The sequence below is a fragment of the Paroedura picta genome, chromosome 1, assembly GCF_049243985.1.
Source record: "Paroedura picta isolate Pp20150507F chromosome 1, Ppicta_v3.0, whole genome shotgun sequence".
Classification (NCBI taxonomy): Eukaryota; Metazoa; Chordata; class Lepidosauria; order Squamata; family Gekkonidae; genus Paroedura; species Paroedura picta.
In genome coordinates this window covers 167,038,261-167,052,487 of record NC_135369.1, presented here as the reverse complement: position 1 = coordinate 167,052,487, position 14,227 = coordinate 167,038,261, and the positions used below count along the sequence as shown (strand labels likewise).

The 14,227-nt window shown below is 48.8% G+C and overlaps 1 protein-coding gene across 1 annotated transcript in view; it reads right to left on the bottom strand.

Moving 5' to 3' along the window:
* Positions 1 to 13,527, bottom strand: part of VSNL1 (visinin like 1) — a 117,595-nt gene extending 104,068 nt beyond the window's left edge. Inside the window, exon 1 of the mRNA XM_077311112.1 lies at positions 13,215 to 13,527. The gene's annotated coding sequence lies outside the window, so the exon portion shown is untranslated. The remainder of the gene's footprint in view (positions 1 to 13,214) is intronic.
* Between the last annotated feature and the right edge of the window lie 700 nt (positions 13,528 to 14,227).

Sequence of the window (14,227 nt, the reverse complement as noted above, 5' to 3'; positions counted from 1 at the left end):
GTTAATTCAGGGGTTCTCAACCAGGTTAATAACTAATTTTTCTATATATTTTAAAATAAAATTGTTAAAACATTTATCAGGTGGCATGACCATATATAGTCACTCGGGACAAAGCCTGTTGCATTCAGGAATACAACGGGCGCTAGATTGAGTGTGTGGGGGCGGAAGAACTCTGCAGATGGCCTCTCCCTCCCTCCAGGACCTGGAAAGGCCTGGTCTGGGAGTTTTGGGATCGTTTGCCTAGTGTGCAGTACCCAGAGTGACCACTAGACTGGAAAACCTTTTATAATTTTATTCAACTGCAGAAAAACAAAATGAGAGATGGTTAAGTACATCCTCCTCACAAGGCCTTCTGATTAAGACATAGTTCCAGAAGCTAAGTTACAGAGCCAAGGTAAAAAGACAAAACATTAAAGAACTTTGCATCGTCACAAAAAACGTTTAACCACTGAATGGGCACTTTTAAGAATTTACAGCATTTCATAGCACAATAAAAGGGAAAAGTGAATTACAGCATTTAATTATAAAATAAAAATGAAAAGTTCAACCCCTGCTCCATCATCCCCAAGAAGGGAACTCACCAGCAGGGGCAGCTCTCATATAGCAGGGATCTGTAGCCTCGGAGGGAAGTGGAAGAAGGAACGGGTGTCCAGCGGTGGGGGACGGACGGCAATTGGCTGGCTGCTGGACAGACTGACAAGCCAGTTGGAGGAGGAGGCACTCAGGGGCGGGACAACCACCCTGAGTGGGTGTTAAGTGCTGAGTGGCACTTAAGCCATGAGACCAGCTCCTTCTCCTAGGGCTTACCAGAAATATTAAGTGGGATGGATGGATGGATAGATGGATAGATGGATAGATGTTGATGCATTCCTCCCTCCCCAAATGCTCAATGATGGGCCTGGAGGGGGTAGAAAGGGGAGGGCCCCCAGGTAGGTATGTACTCAGCTATGCTTCCCAACCAGATTCAGGACAATCACACCACTCCTGGGGTTTCAGAAGTTTCTCAACAGTAGAAAAGCTGAGAAAGGCTGAGTTAATTTAATAAAGTTCACTCACAATACAACAGAAAAACAAGTGCCCAAAGGCTTGTCAGTCCTCTCGTGTTTCAGACGTCACTCTAAGCCTGAAATAGGTGGCAGTCCGTCTCAGTTGATAGATTTGTTTTTTTCTTTTGCCTCAAATCACAGCTTGAGTCATGGCAACCCCATAGGGTTTTCAAGGCAAGACACACTCAGAAGTAGCTTGTATTGTTTGCCCCTGCAAATTAACCCTGGCATTCCTTGGTGGTCTCCCATCCCAATAGGAACCAAGGCCAACCCAGCTAAGCTTCGGAGATCTGAGAAGATCTGCTTAGCTGGAATAGAATACTGCCTGCGGGTTTTTCCTTGTGTCTGTGTCTGACAGCACTCATGTTGTTTAAATAGAAGAAAGCTAAAAATTCAGGGAAGGTGGAAGTCAGGTACCTACAGACCCAGCCCCCCCCCCCCAACAGCCCTGAAGTCACTTTCAAGAAGAGTTGGTTCTTATATGCGACTTTTCTCTAACCAAAGGAGTCTCAAAGCGACTTACAGTCGCCTTCCCTTTCCTCTCCGCACAACAGACACCCTGTGAGGTGGGTGAGGCTGAGAGAGCCCTGATATTACTGAGGAAGAGGTGGCTATTATATGCAGGGGGCGCAAACGCGCATGCGCGGCAGCTCCGCACATACTTGTTTGCGTCCGCCGGTGTGCCGGCAACCAAGCCTGCCTCTTCCCTCCCCCTCTCGCAGCAAGAAACTAGCCGGGCTGCAAGTTAAGTGGCTGCTTCAATCGCTGCTTCGCTTGCGGCCTGGCGAGCTTCTCGCTGGGGGCGGGGGGAGAGGTAGGCGCGACCACCGGCGGCCCGGTACTGAGGCCTTCACAGCCTGATGCCGGGCCGCAGTCTGGGGTTGATGACCCCCGCTTAATGGGTTTCACTCTTGTTTATTCTTGGTATATCTTTTCCTCCCATTTTCTAATTATTGTGTGTGTTTTTAAGGAGACTTTATGGCACATGAAATATCAAGCCGGTGCAGAAGGACCTGAAAGGATACTGTGGACTTTCATGCAAAAATGTCAAAAAATGTGATACTATATAAATATTACCATTAACATTGATCAAGATGTACCATAAGGTTAATTCAAAATATACGTGGATATGCCAGTACATGATTTTCTCTTTATAACCTTCCTATAAAGGCTATGGAGAAGACTCTTGCGAGTCCCTTGGACTGCAAGGTGAACAAACCGGTCAGTCCTAGAGGAAATCAGCCCTGATTGCTCCTTAGAAGGCCAGATCCTGAAGATGAAACTCAAATACTTTGGCCACCTCATGAGAAGGAAGGACTCCCTGGAGAAGAGCCTAATGCTGGGAGCGATTGAGGGCAAAAGAAGAAGGGGATGACAGAGAATGAGGTGGCTGGATGGAGTCACAGAAGCAGTAGGTGCAAACTTAAATGGACTCCGGGGAATGGTAGAGGACAGGAAGGCCTGGTGGATCATTGTCCATGGGGTTGCGATGGGTCGGACACGACTTCGCACCTAACAACAACATAATATAAATACGGCTCTACTCTTCAACTATGTCTATTATACTGTTTTGCAATTTGGCATACCACTTGACTTTTGAGAGGCTTGCCACTAGGGTTTTGAGTCAAGGATTACTATTTCTGTATGCTGGAATCTGCCTACAGGCTGCAATTGTGGGATGAAATTCTATAGCCTGATATGCTATTTCACTGTACAATAACCACAACGACACCCTTGTTCTTGAAATTCAGCAATTTGTATTGTCATGGATACTGATCAAAATATACTTAGAAAAAAGTAAATATTTATTAAGGAATGTTGTTGCTTGAGTCTTGGTATAAATTAATGAAAGGCAATATGATACAACCAGATAGAACCCAAACATTCTTCTGTGTTCCCTAAATAACCAACAGTCCAATCTTGTGCAAAGTTATATACTTCTAAATCCACTAAAGTCAATGCAATTAGAAAAGTGAAAATATTCTTAGGAACGGCTCTATTAAAGACAACTTGAAAAGGCAACCATGATAATATTTTTCTCTGCATAGTTCATGATTTTGTATCCAGGCATACAGTATGCTTCCCCTTAAGAATGATCTCCTCTCTCCCCATTATGGAAGCAGCTATCTGAAGTGATATCGATAGTGTGCCATCTCTCTGTTTTACACCATGCTTTTGCCTTCACATTCCCCTTTTCTGATGAAGTTGTGGGTCAAACTCTTTAACCCTAAGCTCACATCCATCCTTTGTTTTCCTCCGCCCCCTCCCTGCATACACACTCCTCTTTTCTCTCTTACAGTTGGCTCTATCCTTAGAATCATAGAATAATAGAGTTAGAAGGGACCTCATGGGTCATCTAGTCCAATGCAAAGCATTGATCTGCGGAGCCAGAAAATGCCATCAAATTGCAGCCAACTCATAGACCCATTATGCACGGGGGTTTTAGCGCACATTCGGGGTGGAATGGCGGCGACTAAAATCACGGATAACGCACGGAGCCGGCTGCAACCAGCTGCAGCTTCGGTGCATGCCGCCGAAAAAGCCGCGTCAGTGAAACGCGGAAGAAAGCGCAGCTTCCGGGTGAGCGGGGCGCAACCAGAAGCGGCGCCCGGATCGGCGCGTGCATAATCGGTTACTCTGGGTTTTGCCGCCGTCGCGCCCCGCCCCGTGTATAACCGGTATGCGTCGCGTCTTCCCCCTCCGCGTTTTCCATGTGACCCGAAATCGCCGTTTCGGCGGCCGTGCATAATGGGCCCTAGTGACCCCAAAGGATTTTGAAGGCAACAGAATTCAAAGCTGGTTTGCCATTGACCATTTATGCACTGGGAACTTCAGTGCCCCAGCTCCCGTGCAGGAGCAGAAATCAGGGGCAGTTGAGGCACACCAGGCCAAATGCTCCCCTATGCGTGTGCAGGAAGAGGTGGGGCAACCTGCCACGACCAAAACTCCAGCCTTCAGCTTGGCATGAAACCTCCAGTGCATAAACGGTCATTGCCTGCTTCTGTAAACCAATCCAGGATTTTCTTGGTGGTCTCCCATCCAAGCCCCAACCAGGGTCAACCTTATTTACGTAGATTCCACATTCTGATGATATCGGGCTAGCCTGATCAGGGCATTTCACCTGTATGAAATTTTAACGGAAAGCTCCTTGGAATAGAAATCTATCTATTTGCTTATATCTCTCTGTGCATCTTTCTATCTGTTTATATAGCCATCCATATGCCTGTATATGTAAAGATCAATAAACATTACTGGATTAACATAGGTTAATCATCTTCATTAGCAGGATGAGGCATGATGACTGTTAGCTAATCCTAGAACTATGAAAACACTCCACCCAAGCTAGAAAGACTGGATTGACTCCCCAAATGCTAGACTGTGCTGGAACTTCTGTGGTGCAGACAAAGCCCAAGAGGAAAAGTAATCCAGTCTGCTAGCTAGCATTTGAGAAAAAGAGCAGACATTATGGGAACTATGCACACTGTCGTGCAATAACATTTGGCATAAACAGATTTCTTGATATGTAATATCCAAACCGTTTCAAATGCACTGACGACGTAAAAGTACAGTATGATAAATTTTGTGTTTAGACGCAGACCGTGAAATAAGTAACTCAAGGTTTCAGATGATAGTAATTTTCAGTGTTGACAAATTAGTACCTTTCCATTTTTCCCAGGGCCAACTGACCACTATGAAAAGGAACCAGGGTTTACAGCACCGAACACCAAGCGTTTTTTCCTAAGCCTGACATATCTGACATTGAGCCATCTTGGTGTCGTGTTTAAGAGTGGCAGTTTCTAATCTGGAGAGCCGAGTTTGGTTCCCTGCTCTGCTACGTGCAGCCAGCTGGGTGACCTTGGGCACAATCCTGATAGTTCCGTTCTCACAGGGCAGTCCTACCAGAGCTCTCTCAGTTCCACCTACCTCACAGGTCTTTTGTGGGGAGAGGAAGGGAAGGTGATTGTAAGCCACTTTGGGCAGTGAAAAGCAGGGTATAAAAACCAACTTGCCTTCCAAGACAAAGAGAGTGCAGCTAATTGGGCACTGATGGGGGGAACAGTATCTGAATCCGGCTCTCCTAGGCCAGTTTGGCACACGTTAGATGATATACTTCCTTTGTGCTTTTGCAGCTCAATTTTCCTGTGCAAAATAGAAGGATCTACTTCTAAAATACGCTGAAAGTGCATGATTCAACATGTGCAGAATCGGCACTAGTTCTATGACAAATGATTTGCTTGTCACATCATTGCTCCAGCTAACGTCTCAAATCCTCAAGGTGCATTAATAAACTAGGAACGATTCTGAGCTGTTTCAGCCAGCAAAGCTGCATAGCGGTTGCCTTCGCCAGAGAGAACAGAGTCTCCAGTTCAGGTGATCATTACTGCTCTAGACTATTCTGAATAGTGAGCCAGCACTTACTGGCCAAATTACTCAGGTCTCTGGTTTGATTCAAGCAATCATCATATTCGGGGGCAGTTTACGCGATCAACAGAGTCAACTTGGAAAGCTTTTCCTGACCCTAGCCTTTGGGACTCCAGCAGCACAATTCTAAACTGAGTGACATCCTTGAGTACAGTGAACTTAGTCGTCACTTGTTCTGGCTTGCGCTTGTAAAAACACTGCATGCACACAAACAAATCCTAACCCATCTCCCTGCACGTGAAAAAATGGGATGGACTAGGCATGATACAGCAGAGGAAAAGCTATTCTTATTGCACTATTTTTATTACATAAAGGCAGGTCATTACTTCAGCCCCATCTAGCTTGAATATTAAAATACTCCTGTACAATTGCACATTCCAATTCGTTATGTAATTCTCCATTCCAGGTTCAAAAATTAGCACAGTCCCTAAGCACATCAGTTATGCACCATGAGACGGATCAGTGGGAAAAGCCCTCCAGTGATGTACCGGAATAATCACAGTTTTAGGAGCCCGACAACATTTTGCAGGGGGTGTAGGAAAATTTGGCTGGGAAAATGTACGCGGAGGGAGTCTAAAAGCTAGGAATCTAAGGTAGGAAACCTTTAAGAGGAAGGGGAACTAGTATGCAAGTAACCCAAAGGTAATTCAAACCCCAAGGAAGACAACTTGGAGATGATATGAGGAAAGAAAAGGGTAGGAGAGACAAAGAGCTGAGAAAGAGCAGTTCAATAAAAAAAAAAAGAAACCAAGCAGAAAAGCCAGAGGGATCATTAAAAAAAAAATACTGTATACTCTTGATTGGAATGGAGGTCAGCAGAAGGATGGCAGGGAGAAGCAGCACAGAGGGGGCAGTGCCTGAAGATCAGGGACCCCGATCAATAGTGGGTGACAGATGGCACTAAAAGTGGGGGAGGAAAGCTGGGCCAACATCTGAGGGCCAAAGAGCAGAAGGATGCTCAGCCAGCACGGAAATCAGCATGGATGGACGCTTGGATACCTCAGCAACTATGGCCCAGGCAGCCAAATAACAGAACAGGATCCATTCCGCATTTCAATATTGCCAAGTAGCCTAACTTTGCCTCTTTTTTCCACGAGGGAAGGAAAGGTGGGAAAAGAAAACTGATGGGAAACCAGGATGATATAGGAAGGTGGGCTGGAAGATAAAAGCACATTGGTACAGAAGCAAGAGACTAGGATTTTGTAAGAGCTACTTCACTCAAGGCAAATGGGTAAGGTAAAGGTAAAGGTATCCCCTGTGCAAGCACTGGGTCATGTCTGACCCTTGGGGTGACGCCCTCTAGCGTTTTCATGGCAGACTCAATACGGGGTGGTTTGCCAGTGCCTTCCCAGTCATTACCGTTTACCCCCCAGCAAGCTGGGTACTTATTTTACCGACCTGGGAAGGATGGAAGGCTGAGTCAACCTTGAGCCGGCTGTTGGAATTGAACTCCCAGCCTCATGGGCAGAGCTTTCAGACTGCATGTCTGCTGCCTTACCACTCTGCGCCACAAGAGGCTCTAGGCAAATGGGTAATTATTGCCAAATAGGAAAATGTGTTCAGTTTCTTCCTATTGAACTGAGAATCCCTGAAGCAAGGGAGGGAGGGAGGAAGGGAGGGAGGAAGGGAGGGAGGAAGGAAGGAAGGAAGGAAGGAAGGAAGGAAGGAAGGAAGGAAGGAAGGAAGGAAGGAAGGAAGGAAGGAAGGAAGGAAGGAAGGAAGGAAGGAAGGAAGGAAGGAAGGAAGGAAGGAAGGAAGGAGGAGATATATCTGTGGCTGAAACAACAGTCAGTGGTATTGTGTGGTGCTTACTGTGGTTTGATGTTAACAGGCATCTCTAGCATATACTTTTCCAGCAGTGAGATTATGCAACACTCCAGCAAACAAAATGCTGACCATTGCGAGAAAGCATTTAATTCAGAACTCTGGACCTATTTTTTTGCATTGGAAAACATTTTCACTCTAAGAAAGGTGCCATTGAAACCATCCGAATGTTTTGAGCGTCTGTCAACAATTGGATGCTTTCCTGATAGAAAAAGATATATTTTTATCCTAAAGTCTATAGGCTGCACCTGCATACACCCCAGTTGAATATTGACTACTAACAACAACAACAAAAATCCATCCCTTATATAAAAGTGGCAATTCACAAACCCCAGTGTTTTTATTTTTAGAGAGGTCAAAGCATATTATCAGCACCAAACACATGGGCTGGAGTAACTCTATACTTGGTTGCACTGTGTAAGTGCCAGTTTGAGAGCCAGTTTGGTGTAGTGGTTAGGAGTGCGGACTTCTAATCTGGCATGCCAGGTTCGATTCTGCGCTCCCCCACATGCAACCAGCTGGGTGACCTTGGGCTTGCCAGGACACTGATAAAACTATTCTGACTGAGCAGTGATACCAGGGCTCTCTCAGCCTCACCCACCCCACAGGGTGTCTGTTGTGGGGAGAGGAATGGGAAGGCGACTGTAAGCCGCTTTGAGCCTCCTTCGGGTAGGGAAAAGCGACATATAAGAACCAACTCTTCTTCTTCTTCTAAGTCTTTATATGCTACACTGGCTTATTTGGAGAAGGCCTAAACAATCCATCCATCGGTCACATTTACAGACTTCTGATGGCCGTAGTCCCTCAGATCAGCACCAGGCCTTGCAGGAAATCAGCTGAATTATGTAAAACCACTCTTGCTAAGTTTAAAAAAAAAGAAACTCACTAATGACCCCCCCCCCGCAATAATACCCAACTTAACCTTATTCTAGTTATACTTCTTATTCAATGCAGTCGAGGCAGCTCACTGTGGAAGTCATTTCGTCTTTTAGAAACACGCCCTCCCCGTCAAAGTGCTGTGCCCGTTAAGATGGTAAAGACTATTACGCAACGCCTGAGCTAGGCACAGATGGGAACTGACTGTGCTACTAAACAATGTAACGTTGATGCCCGACCACAACAGTGTTGCCCCAGCTTCTCACCGTTTAGATTACTTTGTTACAAAGAAGCCATAACGCAATGCTCTTCCGTGTAACATATTGGCGCTAATTTCCTTCCTTTATGGAAGGAACAAACCCTGACGTCTCTCGAAAGAGCCTCGTAGCACCGGACACGGGAATAACCTATGCTCACAAAGAATATTTATAACCAAAAGGTACGGTGTTGCCTTATGAGATCATCGCCCCAAGAGGTGTCTCTGTCCTGCAGGTCTAATGCCTACCTTGTCGAAAAGTTCACATGTGGTCGACTGATGATCATTTCCTAAGTGGCCCTGCAAAAAGCATTTGGAGATTAAAGGACTAGTCCTTCTTGCCCCTTCCCTAGACTGGCAGAAGAGTGGGTGGGACGGAATTAGGTTCTTGTAACTGCCTTGATTGTTAAACAGTTCCTTTCTGGATGACCCAATTTCCCCGGGGGGCTAGGAAATCAGTGCTGGTTTAGATGAAGGGGCATGGCTTGCGTTCAGCAAACTGCCCTGCTACAAGAGAAGGGGAATGATTCCTTCCCCCCCCCCCAATACTGCAGAGGGAGGCTACCCCTGAGTGCAGCAGTAGCCCGATGCAGCTGAGGTGCCCTCACACCAGCGCTCTGCAGTGAGCGACAGCCGAAACAACAGAGCACTCCGTGGCTGATGCTGTGGTGACCAAAAGACTCAGGCACTCCAAATAAAACCAGCATGGAGGGGAGGGGGGAAAGACACAATGTTCTCTGCCTCCCAAATCCTGCAGAGGTGTCATCTCTAAACAATGCCCAGTTTCAGCCCTAAAAGGAAGAGTCAGAGTGACACTTTCTCCCCCTATCTCCTCAGGGTAGTCTTCTCTGTTTGTCTGTTGTTGTTTTGGGGGGAAAAAACACACAGTGAGATAAAGATCGGAGGCATCCTCTTTGGGATACAGCCCCGACGCAAGGGCTTTGCATTACTTGTCCCTAAGGGGGAGATGGATACAGGCGACGTAAATGCTTTCTCTCTGATGGAGAGGGAGGACAGAACCCCAACAGATGAGCAGATGCTCGGGCGGGCATGCTCTTCAGAGAGCCAAGGCGTCAATTATCAAGCCAGCACACAACAAGGTCAACGGGGTCAACTGCACAGGAAGTACTTCGGTCAGCTGGGTTTGCGGCAGCCTTGGTGCTCTTGGCTAGAGGGTGAGCCCAAATGCATTAAAATCAACTCAAAGGACTGGGGTGCTTTTGGAATGGCCCGTCTTATCTCTCCGGCACTGAGGCTTTCTCGTCCAGCCGAGACTGCCTGCCGGTTCATCTCTTCCTCCCCCCTCCCCCTTTTTATCTTCAGGTCGGTCCCTCCTGCAGCTACCTTTAATGCAGTTACATAAGGTTAACGGCTGTGCATTTCCCGCCACCTTCTGTCCATCAATCTGCTCACTTGGTGGGATGTCCTGGGATTTGAAAATGGCAGAGAATCACTCTCTCCCCGTCTCTTGCCTTGCACCATGCAGTTAGTTATCTAGAGGAACAGTGCAGTATAATTTACAGGAGGGCAATGCCTACTGTGTACCAAATAATAACAGATTGGGGGGGAGGGAATGGATCTGGCTGGATGAAGGGGCTCCTGAATTGCCAGTGGCTTCCGGTAAAAGACACCAGGGAATTCAGTAGGAGCAGGGGATCTCCCGGCAAGGGAGTTGCTGGGCGCTATATGCACAAATACAGTCAAAAAAAAGGGGAGGGGGGGGACAGGAAATTTGATCTGGAGGAGATACGCCATGCAGTGTGAATAGGATCTGAGAGGGAGATCAGGGTTTGCCGTAGTAGCTATGCAGAGAGTTCAACAACAGCAAAAGCTTGCCGGGTGGATGCAGAGGATGCTCAAGGTTAACGTGAGACTAAAACATCCTCTTCTAGAATGCCAGCAGCAAGCTTAGGAAGAGAAAGTATCTTCGGAGCAGTGTAATGCAGGGAATGAATACCGGGAGCATGAGAATTTATTTTTATTTTGGTTTTTGCTTAGGGTAAGGGAAGAACACTGAAGCTATAAGTGCACTGACTGGCAGCCAAGGACTTAGAATCATAGAATCATAGAATCATAGAGTTGGAAGGGGCCATACAGGCCATCTAGTCCAACCCCCTGCTCAACGCAGGATCAGCCCAAAGCATCCTAAAGCTTCATTTGCTTAAATCTCAACTTTGGCATAACTGCGCTATGAATCCTTCTGTCAGAAAACTGTTTCTCCATCAACACCCTCCCCATCAGTTCCAAAGGCTCAAGTGGTGGGTGGGCTTTTCCCAACAGGTCAGCATGACACGTTCTCTTCCCACGCCCCTTTACTTTCCTCTCATCCTAATATCTTCTTGGCATCCAGCCTTGGCCATGGCTCTTCTAACAAGGTAAAGCCCACTTAACCTGTAATTGTTCTAAACACTTAAAGCCCACTTAACCTGTAATTGTTCTAAACACATTCATTCCCTTACTGTGTGATGAACAGAATGCACTGCTTTTCAGCGAATGGAAGTGTTGCTGGGGAGGGGGTGCTTGTCCAAATTCCCTTTAATAAAAAAACCCAGCAAGGTGCCACTGAAAGACATCAGTGAATGCCCCAGGGTGTCTCCCCTTCATAAACGAGTGCCTTCCATTCATCCATTATAGCCCATTTCTGGAACCAAGAAGAGGCATCTCCACAGAAGCAAGTTCTTTTAACGTTCTCAGGGGCCTGCTTCCAGGTAGGGTTCCCAGGTCCCTCCAGGCCACCAGTGGGGAATTGTGGGGCAGAATGACCAATTCCAAGTTGGTAAACTCTTAGAGATTTTGGGGATGGAGCTTGGAGGTGAGGGCCAGGGACCTCCACTGGGTCACCATGCCACCCTCCAAAGCACCCCCATTCTCCCGGGAGAATGGATCTCTGTTGGCTAGCGAGGAAACTGTAATTCCGGGGGATCCCCAGGTCCCCCCTGGAGGCTGGCATCCCGACCGGTTCCAAGCCAGCGCGCCTAGACCTGCAGTCCCAATGAGCGCAAGAACACTGCAGAGAGCAGCGCGGGTTGGCTCACTGTTTTTCAACATCCCCCCTCCCCCCTGGGAAGACACAGCAGAGCGCGCGTTGATTGGCTGCGGCGTCGCCGAGTAGAACGCCCGGCTTCCCGCGCGACTCCCTTTTCGGATCTCCCTGGGGCTGGGGCTTCAGTCACCTCTTTAAAACACGCATACACACATACACACACAGCTTGGCGGGTTGTGGTCTTCGTGTCGCCTCACACAGTTGTCCCCCTCACAGGCGCCCGCGTATTCTCTCTCCGCGCCAGTCCTCTCCGCGTAGTTCCCCTCCCCCGCCGCTTTGGCGAGTGTCGTGAGGGAGCATGGTTCCCATGCGCTCCCGCACACCCCCGCACAGAGCCGCGAAAGAAAATTAAAAAGGCCAGGTTTCCGCTCCTTAAAATAATCCTGCGCGTGCACCCAAATCGCGTGCTCCCGATATGGCGGGGGGGGGGGGAGATAAAAACATTTTAAAAAGAGGGGGAGGGAATCGATCCCAGCAAGTCGGAAGTCACCTCGCTCAGTAGTGTGCCCAGATTTTTTTTTTAAATCATAATGATGGGATGACCCTGCGGAGAATGGTCTCTCTCTCGCCTCTCGCCTAAAAAACAGGCTCTCCTTCCCGCTGGAAAACAAAAAATTGACCCTTTCCCCTGATGTTTCTGACGAGCGACCTGAAATGGCCAACAACATCCGAATCCAGCGGCGCCTTTTAAGACCAACAAAGATTGATTCGAGGCGTGAGCTCCCGTGTGCAGCCACACTTCCTCACACGCACACGAAAGCTCGCGCCTTGGAGCAACTCTTTGGCTGGTCTGAAGGTTGCGACTGGACTCCGATTTTGCACTGGTCCTTCAGACCAACCCGGACACCACCGACTCGAATCTGTTGAAATGGCAAAGGCTGTCAGCAGCTTGCAACACGCAAAGTGTTAACTTAAGAGATCGACGTTCGCTTTTGAGATCCTTTTTGAAAAAAGCAAAGTTGAAATGGGAGCGCTGCCTGCATCGTTTCTTAAAACTGCTGGGGGGGGGGGAATTGGGTCCGCAAAATAAAAGTCAGTCCGATGAAGGAAAAGGCGAAGGCTGAAAGGCGGCGTCCATGCCAGGTTGCAAAGATGAATTGTAAACACTGCGGGGGGTGGGGGGTGGGGGTATTTGGGAGAGCGACCTGACCTTAAGCGTGTCGCTCCGACGCTTCGAAGGACCGACAGATGCCCCACAGGTCTCCCATGTAATGCGGCCCCCATGTCTCCTCTGACAACCGGGGGGGGGGGCGAGGGGCGGCGGGAGATCCAAGGAGGAAGGCAGGAATAGGAAACCAACCAACCAACACAACACAACAAGGGCTCTCCGGCGGATCTGACAACTCATCCGACAGCGTCTTTCCTTTTCCCGCTTGCATGGGCAAGAGTCAATAAAGCAACTTTGCCAGATGGGCGTCCTCTACAGATTTGTGGGGTTGGGTTGGGGGGGAGCTTCTATTGATGGGTTTTTAGAAACCCCTGGCAAGGATCTCCTCCCGCCTCTTCCCCTGCTTCTCATGCCCCCTCCCCAAATGCTCTCCGCTCATACTCGCAGCCTGCTTTTTTGGTCCCCACCCCCAGGCTGCTCAGCCCCCTCGCCTTGATTCCCGCAAATAACAAGGCGATGGATGCCCCGCCAGCCCTCGCTCGAGTCGGATTTCCCCGCGCCCGTGCCTGTAGTAAGTTGCGCCAAGAGAGTCATGCCGCCTGCCATCCACAGCCCCCAGCACAGGAAAAAAACACTCACAGTTGGCGGCGTGCGCTGTCCCCTGACGCAAAGGCTGAAATTCACGGTGAAGCTTTTTTTTTTTTTTTTCCTTTGGGAAATTTTTTTTTGCTGGTTTTGTGGGGATTTTTTTTTAAAGATAATTAAGATACTATGGCACGATCGAGAGCCCGCCGCTCCGGGTTTGCCTCTTGCTCTGCCGGCTTAAATCCCTTTTGGAGCTCTTCTGCAAACCCAGCAGCCGCCGCTGCTGCAACGCGTCCCCCTGCTTTGCTCTGCACTGCAGATCAAGAATCCCGAAGAAATTCAAGGTTCCCTTGCTGGATGGAGCTGCCGTGCGCAGGCGCTTGCCAGAAAGCCCGGCCGGTGTGCTGTTCGAAACCCGCTGCCCGTCGCATTGGAGGCTGGGCCGCTACTGAGCATGCCCGTTCGCCACTGAGCAGCCTCAGTCGTCCCCGTTGAGGCTCGCTGCCCTCAAGAGGGAAGGGCTGCTGCTGGAGGGGACTTGCCCGCGCAACTCCCCGTGGCCGCCTGCGGGAAGGATGGGTAGCGATCGGGGGCTGCTTCGGGAGAAAGCGTGGCGGGATTCAGCCGAGGAGTGGAAGTGCATGAGGGCTCGGCGTGCAGCGAAGAGGAAATCCTTGGGAGTCGGTAGGAAGGAACTGCCAGGACAGGAGAAAAGGGGAGGGAACAGCATGCCCCCCCCCAAACAACTAGTCCCACAATACTCGTTTTCTCAGGCTGGAAGCAAACAGTGCCTCCCCCCCCCCACACACACACACACAGACACAGACTAAAATATCTGCAAAATTGAGCAGGGACCGCTGACCGTGAGAGGTATGTCCACCCCCGGTTTTGCCTCTGACTTCCGCAGCGTTTTCTTGCCCTTACTCAAACTGCAAAACTTGTTGGACCAAAGGCAGCCATGTGGGGACATAAGAGGTGGGAGATCCCGCAGCAGCAGCAGCAGCAGCAGTGACCACTTCCCAAGCTCAACTCAGTCTGCTTCAAAATGCGGCCCCTCAATTCCCGAA